Genomic DNA, 7169 nt, shown 5'->3' with positions numbered 1-7169 from the left:
TGGAACAATATAAACCTTAAGCATATAAAGAGAGATGATAAAAAAAAGGCTTTGTTGGGGTAGATTTACAAAGATACATAAATTATTAGGAGGTTGACACACGCAGCTATTTTGGCCCGTGTGATTATCTTGCAGGCCTTGTCTAGTAGAGGCTCAAGGTTGCTTGATGGCAATGAGTGTGTACATTAGTAAATTCTAGTGTATTGCATACTGTTTGTGGGCATGGTGTCTGGTGTCCCCAGGTGTCTGGTTTGCGTACTGTATTATACAGGCCAACTTGTTTGGTATTATAAGCACACAGGGAGCTAAACTAGGTCTCTTTCTCCTGTATCATCATCTCTCTGTTTCAGTGTTTATGGTGGAGATTTATGAGGTTGTGTTGTCCCAGAAAATATATGTTTGAGGGCCTCAAAGCTAACGTCAGATAATATGGTAAGACGTATTTATTTCAATGATAAGTGTGTTTTTATCTTTTTCCCTGCTATTTCATTTTGAAATATTTTCGATCAACTTTGCAAAAGCAAAAATCTCCTCTGAAACTAACTTGTACATTATTAAACATTATATTTCTTTTTGATCAGTCGTCATGGTCAATCCCATTTGACAACATCCTGGGCAGATGGCACTTAACAGATGTTCATGTTTACTGAGAACACAAAATGCTTCCCGAATTTCAACCTCATTACAAATAAAACGGGAGAGAGAGAAAAGGAGGGGAGGCGGGTAGAAGAAATTCGTGTTTCTACAAGGTCTCTTGCACAGATGTTGTTGCGCAATAACTCATTGAAAATGAAATCTCTGTTGTTTGGATTTGGCTTCCAATCTCTGGGAACTGCCAGCTAACTTCAGCTGTGGGATGGTGAATTGCTGTCGCTTTGCCAGCAGTAGGAGGTCAAACCCATGTTACTGCTGACAAACTGTGAGCCAAAGGATAGATATGAAACACTGGTTAGAGAAATTAAACATTTGCAAATTTTTTTAAGTCCAATAATATGCAGAGTAGATCACATAACATAGGGTTCAGTAAAGGAGTAAACAGTGCGCACTTTCTGAAGGTTTTCAACACATTTACACAATTAGGAGCAATTTATGTCTAAAAATTTGCACTTTCCAGCATATGTAATTCTAAAATGCACTTTCCTAACACATAAAGGGCATTTAGAGTTCTCGCTTGAAACGCTTCTTCCAGTATGAAACTTGGAACCCTAGATTCAAAGAGAAGAACAACCAAAGGTTGAGTGACGAAGACACAACACAGAGACTGAAAAACTGCTGTGCTGCAAATGATAACTCTACAGGAGTCAGGAGCCAGACCATCAAGGTGGCAGCCGTTGCTGTTTCTAAATAGAAAGTTTCAGGGGTAAGAAAAAAATGTGATGTTCTACCTAGATTTTTACTGTTTATGTGTCTTCTGTCAGTATAAGATGTCTGCTGACAACTGCAGATTAATGTATTAGCAAATTAAAATAAAAATCTGTTTTGTTTTCAGGTTTTCTCCTGCATAGTTTGCTGAATGACAATAAGTTGCTGCAGCAACTTGTTTTTTCTCAATATCTGAGCCAAATGAAGAACTGACTGTGAATTAGAATTTTGGCCTAACGTTCAACCACCACATATATGGCATTAGTGGCTTTTTAGGACCAAACAGCATGGTATTGTGAGAAAACTAAACATGGATGGAGTCGTAGAGTTTGAATAATGTTTTGATGGCTACATTTATTCAGTGTTGTTAAAGACCTCACAAGTGACTGATCGTGTGTAGATAAGTGACAATTATGGCTGCTTGCATTCACAGTTGCTATTTTTTAGAACATTGCAGTGACAAAGTTTGGAGAAAAGGGAGCACTTTTTGTTTTTTGTAATTACACATTTTGTCTGACGTTGTTATTCACCACTGTTGTGAATAACAGAGATATTTTTATTATCAGTTCTTAGGTTTCCAGCACAACTGCTCATAGATAAAACATTTTCCTGACTTCTTCCTCCTAGAGTGGACAAGTCAGAATATAATCATTTGCCTTGTCTACTCACATTCAAGCTGGAGACTTACTTTGGTCCACTGAGCGTTTTAGTATTCCAGACGTAACAGTATCCCTGTTTGGTAACGTTTCAGGTGTTTCTTTGGCTGTTTGCGCTGAGTTAAAAAAAAACAACAACAAAAAAACTATATATTTCTTGGTTTCAAAAATAGAAATTAATGTAACTATCAGGAAATACAAGCCTGACAACTGTAAAAGGTAAAGTTGTAGAAATTATTAAATGTGCACTTTGTATTCAAATTTATAAGAACCAGCATCCACTGTGTGACTATCTTTAGTTAATTATGTTTAATGTCATGTCAAGCATATACTGTATATACACAGGCCAGGAAAACAACCAAGACTGGAACAGATAAAAAGTTACATCTCTGATCTGAGCTACCACTAAAGAATCAATCTGCTGAGTGCTTTTATTAAGCACCTGTAGCTGGAAAGAAAAGAAAATGACAGTGGTTTTACTTATTAAATCATTTATAATTTTAAAAATCTACTTATTTAACATTTTCTAACTCATTGTAAAAATGTGGAAATAAATATGTTAGTGCAAGATTAAATTTAGTATTTGCCCAACTTATCGTAAATGAACAAATATAGCAGTTTCTCCCCTGTTCATGTATACAAAATAAACAATATAAAGATAAATAGCTGCTGATGTATTTTAGTCAGGTGTAAAACAGATTGACACAAGCTCGCCTTGTGCCACGTTGAACCAAATGTCAAAGCAGCGAACAAGTTGATGAATTAAACAGGTCCACCTGATAGTGAGTGAAGTGTTAGAGTGATTGTTCCAGTCATTCCAGAGAGCTCTCTCTGCCTCCTCAGACGCTGTTGCATTATTTATCAGAGCAGTCTAGGTTTGCACCTACGTCCTGTGTAAGTCATATTAAACACCTCAGGTTTTTAAGAGCATCTAAAGACAACAACAAATAAACAAAACAACGCGTTATCAAGGCAGCCCTGCCCTCTCAATCTAAAGCAGATAAACATTTGATGACTAAAATGTGATGAGAATACTACTTTTTAGGAGTGTGGCATCTTATATAAAGTGTCAGTGTGTCAACCACAACAATGCAAACTGATAAATTCAAATAATTTGAAGAGTTTATTTCTGTGATAGCTAGTGAATGCAAGAATTCTCACAAAGAAAATGAGAAACTATTTAACATTTATGACCACAAACCCTCCACAAGTGCTTATAGTGAGAAAATCCTGTGTTGTGTTTTCTAATATTTTGTTATTTTTATCTGTATATTGTAATTCAAACGTTTTCAAATACTTTTCTAGAAATTACCAGGTATTTTTCAGGAACATTTTAATGGAACTTAACCAGGTACTCTTCAGAAATTTGTATCAGATCTACCAGCAATTCAAGCAATTTATCAGATATTTTGCAGGACCTACCAGGACCTGTCTTGAACTTATCGGGTACTTTTCAAACTTTCCTGTGTCTAATACTCCAGAACACGTCAAGGAACTTAATAGTTACTTTACTTTTGCTTTCTTGGAATTTGCCTGGTAAATTATTAAAGTACCAGGGGAGTTTCACAAAGCTTGTGGGAAAGGTAAATTCTGGTAAGTACCAGGAATGTTCTGTGGGAGTTTCGAGAAATTACCTGGTAAGGTCAGGAAAGTACCTGTGTCGTTTTACAGCAGAGATGCTTCTAAACTGAAATGATATGACAGGAGACAAACTGTCCGCCTTTCTTTTTAGACCGGACATTATAGGTATATTGATAAAACATTTTCCCACAGAAAGTAATTATATCTGCAGTGGCCAAAATCAGTCAATTAATCAATAAAGATGACTGCTTTTTTTTTTTTTAGATAAAAGATAAACCTTTCACAAATTGGCATTATATGTATGTATGTATGACTGTCTTATCCATAATTAGGCTTGAAGAGGAATGTAGGTAATTTAATCTGAATCTGACAAGCTGAATTGGAATGAAATTCATTTAATCTGAAACCAATTTAATCTGTTTTATATAGTTAGATATGAATAGACCTGTTTGTCCTGTAAAGTGACATGACATGACATTTGTTGGGAATTGGCGCCATGTAAATAAACCAAATTGAATTACCCGTGCAGTATATTAGGTAGGACTTTGCCACCATTTTATATTACTTCAAATAACTATATTCATTGGTTTATAGATAAGATGAAAACTAACTAAGCAAAATAAACAGACTTTAAAAATGTGTCATCAATCTTAAAGGTTCCTTTGCATTGTATGAAAACTATCTGTGCCTAAATGAAAGTCTTTTTCAAAAATAAATTAGGATTATTTTATAATAGTAATTTAAAATGTGAAATATAACATTACTGATCTTTTAGGAAAAATTCATGCAACTTCCTAATAGAATACCAGTTCAACAAAAAATCTCTCAGTAGGGAACCCAACTAGCCACATGTGTAAACATAGAGGGCAAGTGAAGCTTATTTAGTCCCATTCTTTTAAAAAATAGTTTTGAAGTCTGCTTTCATATACAAAGCAAACAGTTATATCTGATATTATGAAAACATTTTACTGACTGTTTCAAATAGTTACAAGCAATAATAAAAATAATTTTTCAAGAATATCCTGCAACCCAGACGAGGGCTCTGTCCTGTTTCCTGTCTGGCACACATCTTACCAGCCTCAGTCATTTTGGCAAGAAGGCAACAACACTCACATGACATCACTGACTGAAACCAGAGTCTTAAGTGTGTCTGATGTACACGGGTCAAACACTAGCTGTCCCGTCCTGTAATCAGAGACGGAAGGGATGCCAAGCAATCAGTTTAGTCAAACAATCCTGTCACAGCCAAGGCACACAACACATCACAGCTATGCACTGACCCGCAACCAGGTGCCCTTGTTTTTACAGCAGCACTCATCCATTCACTGCTGAGATGAAATGAGCTTCTCTGATTTTGGAGGGGAAAGGGAGGCAGTGGAGGAAGCTCGTGTGCGTGGGTTGGGGATCAGGTGACCAGTTACATTTCTGTTTTCTCTCAATAAGGGCAGATCCTCCTTTGACTAATTCAAATTTCAGGAAAGAGAAACCTGCCTCATTCAGATGCATGAAAAATATTGCAATATAAACCAAAATCGAATCTCAAAAAAGAACAAAATGCATTGACATTAAAACTAATTTTTCTATGAAACGTTTGTTAAAATTATAGCCTTTTCTGTCCTTTGAATAACATCTCTGTTTGAAAAAGTGGTATTTTATTGCTTTCTGCATGAATTATGATAATCTCAACCAAGATTTATTAAAAATGTTTTTTTTTTATTATTTGTTTTAAACATATAACTTTCAAATAGTTTTTAACATGTCCACATAAGTAGACAGCAGGCTTCTGGATTTCGAAATATACCTGTGACAAATTATGAATATTCTACAAAAAAACTAAATTATTGCTCATGCCATTAAACAAAAAGGACACAAGAATCATCAATGAATTCAACTATATCCAAACTTTAAAAAAATCTTCTTCTTTTTAAGTTTCAATTTCTAAAATATTGTGTTACTGTTTGTCTTGGAGCTTTCTCAGTTGGTAAATCCCCAGCAACTTGAGCAGATTCAGCTATTTCAGCATCCTTAGCTTCCATGGCTGAGTCATATTTACTTAGGCAATTATGCTATGGGGCAAATGACATCCCAATCCTTGCTTTTCTAGAAGACACTACAAAAAACATAATTTCGCAACGAAACACAGTAAGTCACAGCCTTTAAAAAAATAATATTTTTACCGCAAAAACATACTAAAAATATTTTCCAAAAAATACACTCAAATAATAGTTTGAGGTAAAACAAAATATATAGCCAGTGATGCTTAATGTCCACTTTAATGGACATAATTGTAATTTCCTCCTAACACAATGAAAACACAGAATGTTCACAAATACATATTAGTGCTGTTAATATATAATTAACACCCCATTCATGTGCAAAAAGACAAACAAATGAACAGCTGTCCACTTTAGTGGACAATGCATGGGAGGGTTAAATGGTCTACTGTGACAGAAAGTAAAATCAACTGATGAATGGCATTGAAAGACATAATATGACTTCCATATTATATATAAAAAGCAGAAAAAACTGCATAGAAAGGGCAAATTCTTCCTGCTTATCAACTTTTCCCTTTAATGATTTTTAGCTGCTCAGAAAAGCAGAAATTATATTACCTCTGAACAAAGACTGGAAACAGAAGTCATTGTCTAACCTGATTCTGTTCAAAGCAAAAAGAAAGTTGCAGTGGAGATTTACTTTCTGTGATTTAATTTAGCAACCAAATGAAATACAAATGTTTTTTTAAGTGAACACTATGAAGTCTGACTCCAGAAAGATGCACACATTACTCCAGCTTTGATCTGGTGTATATGTAGAGTAATTTGAACACCCGATGTTAAACATCCAGCATGCTGTCGTCCATTTGTCCCGATCAAATGAGCTGAGTGGAAAAAGCAGCGACAGAGATTAGCTGACACTGCATCATCAACTATATGCTGTGTGCCTGTAAGTGATGATGCCTGCTCATTTGCAGTGCTCTCCTATACAGCACATGTTCATATTTGATTCTGAGTGCAGCAATCACACTGCACCCCTGTGGGAATGAGAAGAATGACAGTTAGTTCATAACTTCACAACCAAATATTTATACTCCTGCAAAAACATCTATCTGAATAGGTGATATATCCACTGAAACACTTTAAAGATTGAATTTTCACACTGGTTAAAATAAATTAGATATTAACTGGGAAATCCATAAATATTGTATCTCCATTATACATAAAACATGTGAAAGCATTCTGCAATTCCAACTATACCTGATCTTTGCACTGCTTTGCCCCCAAATAATAAACAATTCAATTCACTTTGTAAAACAGATAAAGATAACAAAGAGAAAATCAAACGCTTCTTTCTTGCAAAGTACCAACTGAGTCCAGATAATCCCTTTTTGGCAAAGAAATCTGAATCAGATTAAAAACGCTGAATTGTTCCGGCATGTAATTCCTGCCCAGATATTGTTGTTTTTGGCTGCATTTGTGAGGAATGATCTAAATTACATCTTAGTGTGTGCTTCTGTCCTCCTGTTTGCCTGAATGCCACCTGTGTCTACAAGCAGGACATTTAATAAAACAC

This window comes from Girardinichthys multiradiatus, chromosome 8 (assembly GCF_021462225.1).
Source record: "Girardinichthys multiradiatus isolate DD_20200921_A chromosome 8, DD_fGirMul_XY1, whole genome shotgun sequence".
In the NCBI taxonomy this organism is placed as follows: Eukaryota; Metazoa; Chordata; class Actinopteri; order Cyprinodontiformes; family Goodeidae; genus Girardinichthys; species Girardinichthys multiradiatus.
This window is presented reverse-complemented; position numbering follows the sequence as displayed.